The 17541-nt window shown below is 42.3% G+C and overlaps 1 protein-coding gene across 1 annotated transcript in view; it reads right to left on the bottom strand.

The window, feature by feature from the left end:
• Positions 1 to 17541, bottom strand: part of LOC308585315 (uncharacterized protein) — a 472994-nt gene that overhangs the window by 381345 nt on the left and 74108 nt on the right. The window lies entirely within an intron of this gene.

Raw genomic sequence — 17541 nt, forward strand, 5'->3', positions numbered from 1 at the left:
TAATCTTCTGTCCAGCTACTGCATAGATTTGACCCTGTGTCATTCATGGAGGGGGGCACAGATTCCAGATGCAAAAAGCCCCTAAACTGGCAAGCAGATGTGTGGACTCCCATGATATTCCAGTAACTTATGAATCAGGAGAAAGCATGGACAGCGGCAAAATACTGAAGTGATAATCACTGATGTGATGTCATCATAATACCATTAATTTTTCCACACCATGACCATGATTGTGAATGCACATTACATATGCATAGTGATATCACCATATCCTAGAAAAGGAACACATAGTGGTTAGAAACAGTATGTGGTGAGATACATGTCACAATGTGCATATGTAATATGCCAGTGCATTCAGACATGCCCCAAATTTGTTCTGCATTTTCCCCATCACAGTCACCCTATACTGTATTCCAAGACATAGTGTATTCCAACCTACTGAACTGGGTTAGAGTCTTCTATAGCCAAGATATCAGGCAGATTAGCCATGATCATTCAGATGGCATATCATTCAACAAGCCAGGAATGACTAGGGCACACCATGTCGGAGAATAATTTTAAAAGAACAAAGCACTGAGCAAAACACTGTTGTGTACAATTCTACTATTAACAAATAAGCATTTTGAAATGTCTACCTCTGATTTTGACAGAAGATTCAAATAAGTAACCATGATGTCAAAATTACCCATAGTGAAAAGTTTGAAAAACAGACAAATAAAGGTGTGGTTTTTTCTGTAGAAACTGTATTGACAGTGTGTGATGAATCAGTTGCTTCTTTGAAATATAGTATCTCTTGTTGACAACCCTTTGTGATGTAGGAAATCAAGGAGTGTCACTTTGGGGCAAGTATCCTTTTGATATGTGTCAGGTTGATGTGTGTCAGGTTGATGTAGTCAATTTGCTGACTTTCTTTTCAGTGAGGCAAACCTTCAATAGAATTTCCACTGTTTGTATCTTACCATGGCATTTATCCCTCTGTGTCAGTATTAGTTCACTTAGTCTTTGCTTTGACTAGTGACTGAATATAGCAGCAGCTGTAACTCTGCATGATTCCAAATATGTTTATTCCTGTGGATACACTATGAGGTACAAAAACATTTCTAACATTTGTTCATTTGTAGGCTGACACTTAGAAATTGCACTTAGAATATTTTGATACCCACTCCACAGCAAAAGCTAACATGGAGTCTATTTTTAAACCATCCTTCAACAGCAGGGCATCTTCATCTACCTAGATGCATTAATATTCTCAAAGATAGCATTCATTTTTGCTTTGCTAAGTAAACAGTCCTTTTAGTCCAGGTTCAGCCATCCCTATTTCCTGATAGCTCATACAAAATAGTGTCTAAGAGACTGAGCTGCAGATCGTGAAGTCCACAGTTCAAATCTTGCCTCTGTTATTAACTCAACAAGTTATTATCTTGACCTCCTTTGGCAAAATTGCAACAATGGTGTAGTGCTTTTATAGAGTGCAGCTGCCACATTCTAAGGGTTAGTTTAGACCAAGGGTTAGTTTAGCCTTCCCATCCTGGTGCGCTCCAGAAATGTTGTTGCACTACAGATCCCATCATCCCTGATCACTGGGCATGCCGGCTGGAGGTAATCAGAGTTAGAGTTCAAGAGTATCTGGAGTGCCACAGGTTCATACATGAGCTGTGGGAAGCCTCATGTGCTCCCCTTCTACTTTCCATTGGGTGGGGGTAGTGAAAGCTTCCATTGCCATTTTTAAAAACTAAACCACAGTTTTCAGGGTTCATATTTAACCATGGTTTAGTCAAAAATGAAAGCGGAGCCAGCCCTAATGCAGTTATATTATTATTATTAATAATAATAATAATAATAATAATAATAATAATAATAATAATAATAATAATAATAATTTATTATTTATACCCCGCCCATCTGGCTGGGCTTCCCCAGCCACTCTGGGCGGCCTCCAAAAGAATATTAAAATACCATAATACATCAAACATTAAAAGCTTCCCGAAACAGGGCTGCCTTCAGATGTCTTCTAAAAGCCTGGTAGTTGTTGTTCTCTTTGACATCTGGTGGGAGGGCGTTCCACAGGGCGGGCGCCACTACCGAGAAGGCCCTCTGCCTGGTTCCCTGTAACTTGGCTTCTCGCAGTGAGGGAACCGCCAGAAGGCCCTCGGTGCTGGACCTCAGTGTCCGGGTAGAACGATGGGGGTGGAGACGCTCCTTCAGATATACTGGACCAAGGCCGTTTAGGGCTTTAAAGGTCAGCACCAACACTTTGAATTGTGCTCGGAAACGTACTGGGAGCCAATGTAGGTCTTTCAAGACCGGTGTTATGTGGTCCCGGCGGCCGCTCCCAGTCACCAGTCTAGCTGCCGCATTCTGGATTAGTTGTAGTTTCCAGGTCACCTTCAAAGGTAGCCCCACGTAGAACGCATTGCAGTAATCCAAGCGGGAGATAACCAGAGCATGCACCACTCTGGCGAGGCAGTCCGCAGGCAGATAGGGTCTCAGCCTGCGTACCAGATGGAGCTGGTAAACAGCTGCCCTGGATACAGATTTGACCTGTGCCTCCATGGACAGCTGTGAGTCCAAAATGACTCCCAGGCTGCGCACCTGGTCCTTCAGGGGCACAGTTACCCCATTCAGGACCAGGGAATCCTCCACACCTGCCCGCCTCCTGTCCCCCAAAAACAGTCTTGTCAGGATTCAAATAAGGATGCAAAGCATCGTTATTTACATGTTATAAACACACTCTCTCTATATAATAATAATAATAATAATAATAATAATAATAATAATAATAATAATAATATGGCAGGTTTTCTTCTGATCCTACACTCAGCAGCAAACCCAGCTGAATATAGGTGGACAGCTCTTAAAGAAAATAGAGTCTCACAGCACTACCCATCTATCCACACAACTCAAAAGGTTCCAGGCTTTTCGTACCTCCACAATGTTCCATGTTATTTATATCTGCACAATTTATCTAAGAGATATTCAATGTTTTCTTGGCAGCAATATCAAACAAAACAACTTTAAAACAGGAATATATTTATACAGCATAATCAGGATTGCAGAAATGTGACCTTGATTCTCTTCTCTGGTCACCACAATTTCTTGATCCCAGCATAACATGGGACACCTCTGCCCCCAAATTCTCCATAAAACGTCCATGTACGGCATCCAGCCATCTAGTCTTTTTTGGCTCTTTTGGTACTGCTTATTTCAGAATCCATCTGCCTTTTAATCAAGAATCACTCACCATCTTCTCCATTGCTCTTTGCCTCTTCATCTTGACAACATATTCTCATTTCCTTTTTAGCTTTTTCATCTGCCAGCTGTTTTTTGGCTCTGGTTAATCTTGCTCTCGTTCCATCTCACAGGAGTTTACATATGTTTCCACACAGCAAATCCAATGTTGCAGAAGATAAATGCAGTTACATTTTTCATTTTAATCATTTTTTCATCTCATTTCCAGCAAACTTTTTTTTTTACTTCTACATATGGGGAACTATACCACTAGAAGTGTTAATGATTCACATTCTTATCATACCATTTTATTATCACGCCATTGCAAGTCTATCCATTCTAAGCACTTGTAAAACATTTTATATCTACTGCCAAATTCTGTGTTCATTATGATTGATGAATCTAGCTCTCCTAATATTACATTATTAATCATTTCTATTACTGAGCAAACCAAGTATATTTAAAAATATATTAGCCTTTGTATCTGAGTTCTACTTGAAAGCTTATCTGCTAATGTTGAATGACAAAATCATGCATTACATTTAGCCAAGGTCAAAACTCTAAAAACAATCTTCACAGGGCTAGAATGTTTAAAGGTCCACCCTCCCACCAAGGAAGAGAAGCAAGATATAGTTCTCAGGCTACATTAACAATTCACAACATAATTGCATTACAAATGTAACCTTACTAGTAATTAGAGTTTGAACAAGGTTAGGCAAAATTTCAAAACGTTGGCATTCAAATTTTAATGCAATTTCATTATCTGAAACTCAAATTCAGTGTCAAATAGAATTAAATTGTTGCCATTTATTTATATAGTTTTTAACAAATGGTTGTGTAAGCAACCAGTGCTTCTCTTTTCTTCCTCTACGCTACTTTCCCTACATTCTCTGAAACCCTCTCCAGAACACTAGATGTGCATTATCAATATAAAGAGCAAATTATGTAAAGAGATATCTAAGAACATATCTGTAGATATTACATAAAAATATACATAAAAGTGCCTCTCAGGGTCATTTAAATGGAGGCAGGGGGCTGGCTGCAAGTTAACAAGGAGGGTCTTCCAAGTTAATTTAGATTGCCTTCTAAACTGTAAGAGGGGGAAAGCCTGCCATTCATTACAAATTCATTTCCAAGCACTTGCTTTGGCCACACCAACGTTTTGCTTTGGCTACACCTACCTTCGGGATGCATCTTCCAGAGAGTTCATCAGGACCCTGGAGGCAATGTAGCCTCAGACATAAAAAGCTACCCCACCCCTGTGTTCTATCAAGGGCAGAGGTTCTCTTTAGATTTGGAACACAATGAACACAGAAATGGGGAGAAGACTAAATGCTTTATTACATAGTCCAGAGAAAGCTACCAATAAGCTCAAAGAAAGTCACACACACACACAAAATCTGTGACTCTTGCTATTCCATCCCTGCCAGTGCTGTGCAGGTGACTTGTCCAACATTTCTATAGTACAGCAGGAGGGTCCAGGAAGCATCAGTGACACTGAATGGACCTTCTGAATGGCCATACCACAGTTCTGAAGAAGACTTGATGCAAGGAAAGAAGATGCACAGGAAACAGGCACAACATCACAGAAGAAAAGAGGTGGGTCTGCAATAGCCTGGCCTTCTTGGAGATCTTACAGCTGGAACAAATTCCCAGAAACCCTTAGTTCTCTGATCAGTGCTAGGGCTGGATAGCATTTTGTTGCCGGAGGGCAGTTGACACTCACCATCTTGTCCTTTGCACACATTTAGGTGCCAGTATCTCTATAAAGGTCAGGCCATGAAATGTAGAAATACGTGAACTAGTAGAAATCAAGAAAAAGGCTAACGCGTGAAAGAGCCGGGAGGCCTGTAGAAATCCAGACACAGACAAACGTGGTCAGTAACAATTTCAAAAGCTACTAGAGAAATTTAATGGGAACATTTTCTCTGGAAATAATGTTTTGAAAGCAACCTTTTGCACCGGAAGAGTTGGTGTTTTTATATTTAGAGGACAATTGCTACTTAGATGTTCACTTCTACCAGTTGTGTATTTTATAGGTATGTTTTTATTCTGTATGCCACTGGTTTCCTAGGTGACAGCTACACTCTATAAAAGTACTACACCATCGTAATTATAACTTCAATTACCTGCAGATAAAGCTCTGTGGGTTCAGTTAAATGATGTTATCTATACAGTGTGACAAGAGTATGTTATGTATTTATCACCTAAACTCAGACAGCTATAGCTATGTATTGTGAACTTGAATATTTGTTCAGCCTTAAGAAAAGAACCCAGACACCAGTGCAAATCATACATCCTCGATACAAACACATTCTGGGATGGATACAGCATTTCTCTTCTGATTATATTGCATAAAATGTTTGCTACCATTTAACAAACATTTCACCCCCCAGTTGCTAGAATTAATGAAGGTTTTGTGGGCAGGGGGTCTGCACCTTTTGAAGTTGGGTCAGAAGTTGGTCAACACTGATTCCCCCCTCCCCTGAGACAGAATCACATCAGAATCAAGAGAAGGAAAAACTAAGTAATATTGAAGTAAGCTGAAATAGTTGGGGAGGCAGTGTCCCCATCCCCAAATGCTCTAGCTGTGAGACTATTAGCATTAAAAAAAAAAAAATCCTGTTCAGTGCTATTGTTGCCCTTCTTTCTCATTCCTGTATTACTGACATGGGCTATTCCACCCAATGAGACACTGAAAGCTAATGTGATCATATCACAATATTACAGTACAGAGGTGCCAGCTTTTCCAGAGGATTTGGGGGGGGGGAGCGGCAGCACGACATTGCATGACTTCCTCTGAATAGTGAGGGGGTCCAATCCCTAAAAAAATGGGGTGCCAAAACTGCCTTGGCCCCTAGGAGACGACACCTATGTTACAGTAGGAGGGTTCACAAAGAACATATGGGAGTGGAGGATTTACACAGGCTATCCCCACCCCTTCCTCTCTGCTCATTTGGGTGCTGTGGGAAAGGGGTCTCTGCATGGAAAGCTCTTCCATGCAAGGTGAGGAGGGAGGGACCCTCTCCCTTGCACAGGTCCAGCAAATTCCATACTTCTGCGTGGCTATGATACAACAGGATAGATTCAAGGGTTCAAATGAAAGCAGAGAATCCAGTACAAGCAAGCAGCAGGTATAATCCATACTTAAAATTAAAATCCACAGTGGGGAGGAAGGCAGAAGAACAAGGGTAGCTCATTCAGCAGTGAATAAATAGGTTTGCTTGTGCTTTCTTATTCCATTGGATAAAGATTATTTCTCAGTAAGACTAAATCCAAGTACTCTTGACTTAATAGGCTCTGGGTGACAAAGGTCCAACAGAAATCAATTAAGATTTTAGCTGAGGTAGACATTTAGAATTGGACCTTGTAGCTTTAGATTTTTCCTCTCGTATAATGTTGTTTGGATTCTATTTTATCTGAAAGGATAAAAAGAGCAGGTGTGTGTGTGTGTGTGTGTGTGTGTGTGTGTGTGTGTGTGCAAACTCTAGCTGCAGATCTAAGCCAATTTTCTCTTTTTCGTCTACATCTGCACCTTTTATTTTTATTTCTTCTTCATCTTCAAGCTCACTGAACCATATTCCATCCAACAGAACGGGTATTACAGATCACTAGAAGGCTGTGTGGCAGTGGAGTGGGCATGATGCATGAGATTCTTCAGGATTCAATTATGTACCTCAATAAGTCACTTATCGTTTTTAAGTTATGGCCACACACCACACTGCAAGAGCTAAAACAGTTTGCTGTCTGTCTGGTTTATGATCTTCTAATACAATTAAACAAATTGACCTGGGTGAGTTGCAATACCAAATTCAATTTTTAAAGTTACACATCAATCACAAGCACTCACCTAGAGGATGATTTGGCTTTCTTGTCAATATCACATATTGTTAATAAATTGCTGTGCCTGACTTTCCTGCGCAAAAGAAAATGAAAATGAAAGAAGAAAACCACAGAATCACTGAACTGCAACTACTCCGAAGGGATAGGAGAATGAAACACTGGCAGGTGAAAAGTGGAGTGCGGACAAGTAGCCCTGAGTTTGTTTCAGCTTATTGGCACATTTCCACCCAGGTAACTGTGTGAGAAAGCAGACTTTTGCATATATGTCTCTAGGTCAGGGGTAGGGGACTTGTGGCCCTGCAGATGTCATGGGACTTCAACCCCTGCCATTGCTGATCATTGGCTATGCTAGCTGAGGCTGATGGGAACTGGAACCCAACAAATCTCGAGAGGGTCTATAGGCCCCCCATCCATGCCTTTGCTGAATGAGGGATATACAACTGGGTGTTGCACGAGCAGCTTTCTCTCCCTAATTCAGCAGCCCCTTCTTAAAAATCTAAAACTTTATTGATTGGCTCTGCAGGAGTAGAGCCAGGTTCAATCCATGCATACAAATGTCTCCTTCTACACCACAATCAACAGGATTTTAGCATTCTAAAGATGCTGGCTACATGTGTACCAGCCAAACTGCTCCATGTATTTGATTAGAACCTACATTTAAATTTGCTCATCAAAATGCAAAACATGAAGGAAACAAGCAACAGTGGAGCACAGCAGTGATGCTCACCTGACCTCCAGTCACCCATGTTGCTCCTAAACACTTGGAGGGAAGGGCAGTGGCGTAGCGTGGGTTGTCAGCACCCGGGGCAAGGCAAGTAATTTGCGCCCCCTAACCCGTGGATTTGCGCCCCCTAACCCTAACCCCCAGATGTTGCGCCCGGTGCGGCCGGCCCCCCCTGCACCCCCACGCTACGCCACTGGGGAAGGGTAAGGCCAGCATGGAGCAAACAAACTTGTGGGAATGATGGCTTGGTGTCGCCAGAACATTCTCACTGTGCTGAGCTTGCTGCCACCTCGCCCTTCCCTTTATCCATCCTAGTATACAGCAGCAATGTAGTCAATCAGAGGTTGCACTGCTACCCCACCCCACTGCCTGCTACTGACAAACAAGTCCACCATACAGGTAGAGGCACCAAGGTATCAGACTAGCCCTGCCATGCAAAATGTGTGAAATGGCCCTTAGTTTTGGTTTAAAACGTTATTGTAAAAGCCCAGGGTGCTATGGTTCAAAACAAGCTTCTTCAGGAGCACTTGTCAAAAATAGGCAATAAAGTTTTGATGTCAATGAAAAACACTTTACATTTTTTAGTATTTTACCAGAACTGTATTTTGGGTGTTAGGGGAACAGTAGTACCGGGGGGGGGGGGCAATGACACATGTCATGCTCCTTCTAGCACACAGCAGACATCTACTTGCAGGCAAAGTATCACCTCCTCTTCTCCCCTGCAGCCCCTCTCACGCCCTCAAAATCTGCTCCAGAAGGTTGGAGGAGCCTCCAGATATTGCAGGCATGTGGAGAGGAGAAGAGAGGAGAGGAAGGGGAAGTTCTGTTGCACAAGTGGAACTTGGTGTGCGTGGCATTGGATGCAACTGTCAGTCTTCATAAGATTTGTTGTTGCTGTTGTTGGCATCCATCTGTCTCGAGAGACAATGGAGTGTGCCTCCAGGAATAAATTAAAACTGCTGCATTAGCAGCACCAAAGTGACCTCCCCAGGGCTCATGTCTAGGCAGTGTGTATGGAGGTCCTGGGCTTCCCAGGCAACAAGACCCCCTCTAGGCCTCACTGATGTGGCCCAAAGGAAAAAAAGAGCAATACATTTGGCGCTAGCTTTACTGTGTGCTAGTGGAACAGTAGCATTGGATAGGACCCTGATATCTTAGCAAAGCTTTGAGGCCCCACCTCTTCTTTTGCTTCTCTTCTGTTTTGGCGCTGTCGTCCTTTCCCTGCTTCATCTTTTATTTTAGCTGAAACGATAAGCTGCAGGTTCAAGCAGTAGGGAGAGCAACTCTCTCAGAATATGACCTTTACTGCTACCAAAAACAATATAAAACTTGTATGGTTGGACAGACATATCCCAAAGAGCTGTATGTTGTTGTTGTTTTTAGGAGGCCATTAGTATTTTACAGGCACATTAGCCTGCTTTGATTTGCTAAAAAGCACACCATGTTTTTTCACAGACCTTTAAAAGAAAATGTTGCTTAAAAACCATTCCAAAAATAAAACTTTAGAGCAGCTTGGGATGTAGAATGGAAAAAGCCAAAGAGAATGTGAATGATCCTTCCAAATGGTAAACATTTTAAAAGTCACCATTCTAGTGGGAGAGACATTTAGCCCAGTCCTATGTATGTTTATTCAGGAATCCCACTGAGATCCCAAATATGGACAGAAATGCAGCCTTCCTTAAGCATGTATTTGCAACTTTGTACTGCTGAAATAAATGGGCTTTGCTGTGGCTGGATCATACCCAATATCCCCTGCAATTTGCAGGATTTATTAGCATTCTGTCTGCATATATTATGCATAATAGGGGCAGTTTGCATTTCTTTCATCCTGTTAATATTGACAAATAGATGTCTTTAAGCTGTTCGGCAATATTTCAAAAATAAGAACATTAGCCAAATGCTTTGATTGCAGACAGCTGCTACCTGAAATAATTGTGGGAAAACTGAGGAAAGTGGCTTGATGAAGTAACCAGTCGAAGTGGTCTTCTATCATTAGTACCATCAGCTAAACTAAAGCTATTGTTTCTACTAGTTATATATTAGGAACAAAGTATGGCTCAGGTCACTAGTTACCACTGGATGGGCAGCTTCCAGTTTGTCCAATTGGAGCCATGTTAAGTTGTATTACTGCCCTTGGTGAACATTAGCTTATTGCCCCCCTCTCTGCATCTTGGGGGTGGTGGTATGCAGTCCTCATGCCTTACCTTGTTTCCTCCTTGAGAAGTTCCTCAAATACAGCTGCTTTATTTCACCCCCAAAGTGAATGGAGTCTACTAGATCACTAATACAGAAGCAGGTGCAAGCACACTCTCTCTCTGTGTGTGTGTGACTGGGTGGGTTCAGCATGTGCAGGATTAAATCTGTCTTGGTGGCCCTGATGGACAACCTCTGTCAGGAGAGGGTCACATAGGAGGCACAAATCCCTCCCACATATTGAAATTAGCTAAATGTGTGATGTTGTAAAAGTTACCTTATTCTTAGCATTTTCTGAGGAAACAACTGGAGGAAAGATAATTCAGTTTTGAGACACAGTGCATGAATAAATCATGCTTCGCTTTACATCTTCCATTAGTCATCATTACCCACCCATTGGCAAAATTCAGAAGAATAATTTCACACTTGACTCTCTTCTGAGGGTGCCTGATACAGAAATTCAATAAACACAACCATCATATGAAGTAGAATTTGTATTTTCAGATAGATATAGTTAGTTAGTTAGTTAATGGTCTTATGAATACATTGATTAACAAATTGCTACAGTAAACAAATTTTCTATTGTATCCCTGTCATGCATTGGAAAAGAAATGAGGCTGGTATGTTTCCTATGCAAGATATTTATTTAGGATCCTCTCTAATAGGCATTTAAATATGTCCACTTACCAGGATGTGGCTTATAGTTAAATTACTCTACAGCACGGCATTCCTTATTCAGAATCACATGAGACTGTATTCTTGGCACAGCATGATCTAATATGTGCAGCAGTGTGCAATTATTTAGAAAGCTATCATACTTCTAATACTTTGACCTCAATCTTTCCTTGTTGTGAACGAGAGACATCAAACTGGGCAGTGCTCCTGATCCATGCACGAAGACGAAAGGTTGCTTTACAAATACACTTACTATGGAAATGGTGGCCTTGCAATCCTTCCTGACCACTGGGCATGCTAGGCTAGGGGCTGGGAGCACAAATATGGAGGGCATACCCTCCAACATTTCTCCAATGAAAATAGGGACATCCTAAGGGAAAGCGGGACATTCTGGGATCAAATCAGAAACCAGGATGGCTTCTCTAAATCAGGGATGTCCCTGGAAAATAGGGACACTTGGAGGGTCCGGGAGGGCAACATATTCCCCTGACCCACCACATTGCCTTGTGTGGGTTTTGGTGTACATTGTGCACCCCCCTCTCACTCACACACATATAGAGACACACATGCTAAAATATTATTTCTGGTAACCTGTTCCAATCTACTACTACTACTATTACTCCCCTCCCAGCCACTCTGGGCGGCTTCCAGCACATATAAAATCATTTAAAAAATGAAACATTGAATACTTCGCTACGCAGGGCTGCCTTCAGATATCTTCTAAAAGGTGTGCAGTTTTTTTTATCTCCCTGGTATTTGATGGGAGGGCGTTCCACAGGAAGGATCCCACTGCTGAGAAGGCCCTCTGCTGGTTCCCTGTAACTTCACTTACTGCATAAGCAGCAAGAGAGGAACCTGGAGTTCTATCCCCCCCCCCCATCAGTCACACTTACAGGTAAATATCCACATAGGTGGAGGAAACAAGCATATCTGAACTAGACCCAGAAGTGGGGGTGGAGGAAGTGTGAGGCACTCAGACTTTCTCTCTCCTTTCCCTTGCGGTGGCTTTAAAGTAATACATCAGATATGGTCAGATGTTTCTACCACTCAGCAATTACGTTTTTTGATTCACAGTCTGGGTACTGAAACAATGCTTTCTTTTGCTTCAGGAACACTCTAAGTTATTAGCTTTTCAAAAATGTTTCCTTCTCCACCACCCAATGACACATTACCATTATTTTGCTTTAAAGTGTTGAGTTACTAAAAGAAGAGCATTTCTCCATGTAACAGTAGACCCTGACAAATTATTTAATTTGCCAGTCAGTTCCCATTAGTGCCATAGTCCCAAGAGTCAGGAGTCCTTTTTCGAACTCAGGAATGGGCCCATTACCAAACTTTTAATGTTGCACTTCTCCATTTTCTTTTAAAGTGACTAATCTGAATTATGAGTTATTTGCATTGTTTGAAGGTAATACAATCCTCACTGAGAGCCCAATAAATATGAGATGTAACAACTGGGAACTAGAACTCCTCCCAGAGGAAATGAAATCATTAACAGTGTTGAATGGAACCAATGAAAAATGACTAACAAATATATTGCAGTGCTCGGCTATGAAGGAAGTTTAGACTCTTGATGCGTGCATTAATCTCTCTCAGGAAATGTCTTTTATGGCAATTCATTTGTTAATTCCAACTCTGTTTTCATACGAACTATTTTCCTAGATATTCCCAGCAAATGTAAAACTAAGCAATAATGTCAAATGTTACTGCTTTGAAATATTAAAAACACATACACAATGTTAAACAGAAAATGACTGCCATCAGAGTGACTTTGGTTTAATGGGTTTTCCATATATATATGAGAATCCAGTTGTTCCCAACTCAGTCTGAATCTGACAACTGGCAGGTTCCTTAGAAAGAGCCAATGTTGTCTTGGCCAACAGGCTGGGAACAAAACCTACAAAAGCACAGTCACACTTCAGTGATTCAATTATTATTTGAATTAAGGACACAGAAGGACCAAGAAACATATTTACAGCACAATCCTATTCATGTTTAAATGCATAGAAAGAGTCTTCAGGGTCAGGCCAATGGCCCATCTAGTCCATCATCCTGTTCTCACAGTGATCAATCAGATGCCTATGGGAAAACCCATCGAAAGGACCAGAACAAAAGCGCACTCTCCTTTCCTGTGGTTTCCAACAACAGGTTTTTCTCCATACTAAAAATTTTTATTTTGTTTTTCATAAAATGAAGCTAAATATCCATTAACTACAGACAACATGACACTTGACTGATTGCAACTGAATTAAGTATGCATGCATATATGATACACAGCAATGTATCTGGACTCCAAGAAGGAATCAATATGTTGGGTCAACGTACTGGGGAAATCCATGACTTTGGCCAAGCAAAATGGACTTAATTTCTTTAGGTATTTCAGATGTTAACCAATCCACCCCATCCATTTTACAAAAATACTCTTCTACCTCTTTCATTCTACACTGGCCAGGATGGTGTGTGTCCTAAGCCCTTGGTCCTTCCAGGTAACTAATTCACAGTCTCTTGTCATTGCACTTTGCTGCTCAGCAAGAGAAACATTTTAAAAAAAACAAAATAAAAACAAAGGACAAATGGACGAAAGGGGAATGTTATTTGTCAAGGACTGGCAGGGCACTAAGGAGTGGGTGATGGAGGCCATGAGGCCAGAGGCTGAACCACCCAGGGGAATGCGATTTATGGGGTATTTTTTTTTTAAAAATTTTTTATTGGTTTTTCCACTTTTATAAAGACAAAACACACACAAAAAAGACACAAGACAAGAACATGTATAAATTCCGAAAAACCTAGTTTCCTAACCCTATTCCCAGACTTCCCCCCACCCCCCCTCGTGCATCCCAATTCCCAAGATTGTGTCAGCAATTTGGTGTTTCTCCTCTTAACCATAATATAGATTTTTCCTAAGTTGGACTCAAGTTCTCTTCCGTCGATTTCTCATTTTGTCTTAATTAAAAGTCATATTAACTAAACCTAAAGGTCTTGAGTGTTTTTAAGATTCTCTTCTTCCCTCCCTCCCATCCCCGGTTTTTGTCCCTTCCCAATACATATCCAGAATAACAGTTCTTAGCCTGGGTTCCTCACGTCCGAGGCTTTCAAGTCTCTTTCAGTCCCTCTCCGCCGGTCTTGTTGGTAGTCCTTTATGTCGGTCATCAAATCTGGAAAGAGTTCTTTCGCCATCAAACCATATTCTCTTCCCACAAGGACATTTGAAAGCCACTGCTGAAAAATTTCCACAAATCCTGCATCTTCAAAGTCGAAGTCAGGATGGAGGCCCCAATCATATTTCTTTGTTTTAAGTTCCTGTGTTCCATAAACTCCCGGGGCCTCCTCCTTCTTCTTCTTCATCTTTCGCAGACTTGTGATAGATGTAATCCAAAAATCTCCTTGCTTGTATTCCACAGATGTCGGCTTTTGGTTATTACTTCCCAGCTTTACTTTCTCTTTTTCTTGTTTAGTCTCCTCCACCTCTTCAGATATCAGTTCCCATTCAGCTGTGGATTCTTTCTCAGTCAGGTCCTCAATACATACAGCAGAGCTGCCTGTTCCAGAAGTCAAGGTCACAAGTTGTTTATTCATAGCTAAGCTCTGCTCTTGTAGAGTTCCCACCAATTGAAACATCCTTTCGATTTCCACTAGTAACTTTCCATCCACAGCCATTGTATCCATTATAGTTCCACAGAATTCCCCCTAGGGGGAATCTGGTTACTTATTAGTCTTTTCTCCAACAATCCTTTAACTTATTTTTGTTACTTTGTTTCCAACAATTTTGGTTCAATTATAAATCGTCTTAGTCCAGAGGGATCTTAAATAGCAATTTTCCCACTCTAAACTGCCCGCTTGACAGCTTTGACAGCTGTCAAACTCCGCAGCTCTTACACAGGCACAGAGACAGGACGCTCCCGGGCCCGGGAGGGGGGGGTTGTTTAAAGCAAAAAGAAGGCTTCTCAGTCTCCACTCTCCAACTCAAAATTTCATTTAACTAAATCTTGGAAGTTAGTGTCCTTTTTAACTCACCCCTCCAAGGGTAGGCTCTCCAGCTTAGTACTTTGTCGTTGCTTAGATCGTCTGCAAGGGGGGGGTGCGGACTTCCTTTTAGCACACCCCCCGGTCGTCTCCAATTCAGGGTAATGTTTTTTTTAAATCCAATTCCGTCTTACTCACGGGTTCTTTCTTTTCAGTCCAAATTTCAAGGAAGGAAGTCAGCGCTCTCTGGTCATGGCTCGCGGCTTCACTCCACCGAGGTAGCGATCGACTCTCAGTGCCACGCCACCCTCCGTATCCTCTCCGCAGCCTTTAAAAAGGCTCTTCGTGGATCGGGGGCGCTTAAGGCACCCGCCGAGTCTTCAGTATGCAGGCTTCCGCGCCTGCGGTTTTTAAGGGTCCCCGCGTCGCCGGCGCGGCAAAGACCCGTCCTCGGTTGAGCCGATTCCCTCCGCAGCTCGGAGGGAATCCGCCATTTCCGAATCGCGCCAACCCGGAAGTCGCGATTTATGGGGTATTTTGCCTCTGGTGGGGTAGACGCCAGTGCTGGATGGAAGGGAAGAGAGTGACCAGGAGCAGAGGAAGAGATGGTGCCTGTAAGGGGGGCAGTAGAATCCCCTTTGTCCCTTTCTCCACTGTCCTCCAGGACCAGGAGGGGCTTGAAGAGATAGGCACGGCGGCAACTTCTGTGTAGTTAACGTCTCAGGTTGTTTGTGTGCATGCTGTAAGATGTAGATTGGGGGGGGGTCAAACTGTTGCTCTGACAATCCAGCTCAGAGCACAAGCCTGGGGGATAGGATGCCAACTATTTATCTGCCAGAAGCATGTGTGTGTGTGTATTCTGTGCACCTTTGGAGCTACCGCTAAGTGTGTGCATTGTCAATAAAGAATTCCCATCTCCCTTCTGTTTAGAGGACATCATAATCCTGCAAACAACATGTCATTCTATCTTGTCCAGCATGCTAAACAAGACTGAGCATCCCAGGCAAATTATGCCAATTCTTGTAGCCAACTGGGTGTGTCACAGGAAGCACCCCCCCACACACACACCACAACCATCAAAAATATCCTTCCAGCCACATCAGTTCTGTTGCATCTGTATCATCTGCTAAATGAAAAGTGGATGTCACATTTCAAAGAAGCCTAGATTTTGCAAGGACATGAAATTTGATTTTCTCTGCAGAAAAATGAATTATTACCTGCGCATCATCCACTGACTTAGATTCTGCTCAGACTCTGTATGAAATGACTTGAAACTCCAGCCACAGAGAACTTTTACAAAACTTCTTAAAATGTATATTTTCTATATTTCCACGGTAGGTGGTGTGCATTTCTGTGGGGAGTAGAAGATGGCCCTTGCATTCCAATGATTGCCCTCTAACCCCATTCCATTGAAATCAATGGTGCTTACTTTCACAGGAACATGCTCAAAATGAGAAATACTGTAATGTATAGGCAGCTTCATGCTCCTTGCTGGTTGCATGGCCCATAATGGTCACAGTCACTGGGCATATAAAAATATATATTTATGTACTTCGTAAAAGCAATAGCAAGAGTCTGTACTCAAGCTTGTCCTTCTGGATAAAGAGAATGAATATACTATTCATTTCAGAAATGCGGTCAATTTAAAAGTATTACACTTAGCAAAAAATAAAATTAAAATTAAATAAACATTATTGGTGGTTGACTAGCAGGGAGTCTCAAGATTCCTTCAACTAACTTTGGTGACTGGCACCTCTCTTTGAGCCATGAAGCAGTCAATACCTCCTAATTCCCCCCCCCCCGGCATGAAACAAAGTTAAGGATCACATCCATTGCTGCACCCTCTTTGTTCTTCTTGCCTCTCCACACATTGGCTTGTGCAAAAGGAAATGTGGCCTTTTGGCCCTGCATTAGAGAAATGAATGGCAGGTAACAGAGAGATAGTGGCAGCTAACATAAATTACAGGGCAGCTGCCAGAGGTCCAAAAAACCAGTGGTGGATGCCATGAAGCCTCCCTGAGAAAAGGCCAAAGGATGGGAGAGTAAGAAAGACTTCATCTGTTCTGAGATGCAAAACAACACCTTTTTCATGAAAGTGATGAGCAAGATGTGGGTACAAGAATCAGTGTTTTCTTTTCTTCAGGCATCATCACCATCACCATCATCATGAAGTCACAATGGCCAGGTTGTCTTCTGCTGATACTTAAGGCAGTATCAGCATTAGGTCACAGAGGTGACTGGCAACAGGGGACAAACACAGTGGCTTTCAGTATCTCTCTCACTGAAACAGGCAGCTGAGTGAGGGCAGGAGAGACCAGGCAGGCACCCCATTTACTACAGAGCTTCTACTTACAGTAAATAACATAGGGTGGTTCGGCATCAAATAAAGAAGAGATAATGGTGGCAGGTACAGGAACCTAAGTACATAAGAAGAGCCTGCTGGATCAGCCAAAGGACAATCTAGTCCAGCATCCTGTTCTTGCAGTGACCAGCCAGATGCCTGGGGGGAACCCACACGCAAGACCCAAGCACAAGATCACTTCCCCCCCCCCTGCTGTTTCCAGCAACTGTCACTCAGAAGCATTACTGCCTCTGACCATGGAGGCAGAACACAGTTATCATGGCCAGAAGCCATTGATAGCTTTAGCCTCTATGAATTTGCCCAACCCTCTTTTGAAGCCATCCAACTTGGTGGCCATCACCGCCCCCTGGGGGAGCGAGTTCCGCAGTATAACTATGCTCTATATGAAGAAGTACTTTCTTTTATCTGTCCTGCATCTTCCAGCATTCATCTTCATTGGATGCCCACAAATTCAAGTCTTATGAGAGAGGGAGAAAAACTTTTCTCTATCCACTTTCTCCATGCCAGGCACAATTTTTTTAAAAAAAACTTTTATCATGTCTTAATAGCAGAT

Source organism: Podarcis bocagei (genome assembly GCF_964188305.1).
Source record: "Podarcis bocagei genome assembly, chromosome: 4".
NCBI lineage: Eukaryota > Metazoa > Chordata > Lepidosauria > Squamata > Lacertidae > Podarcis > Podarcis bocagei.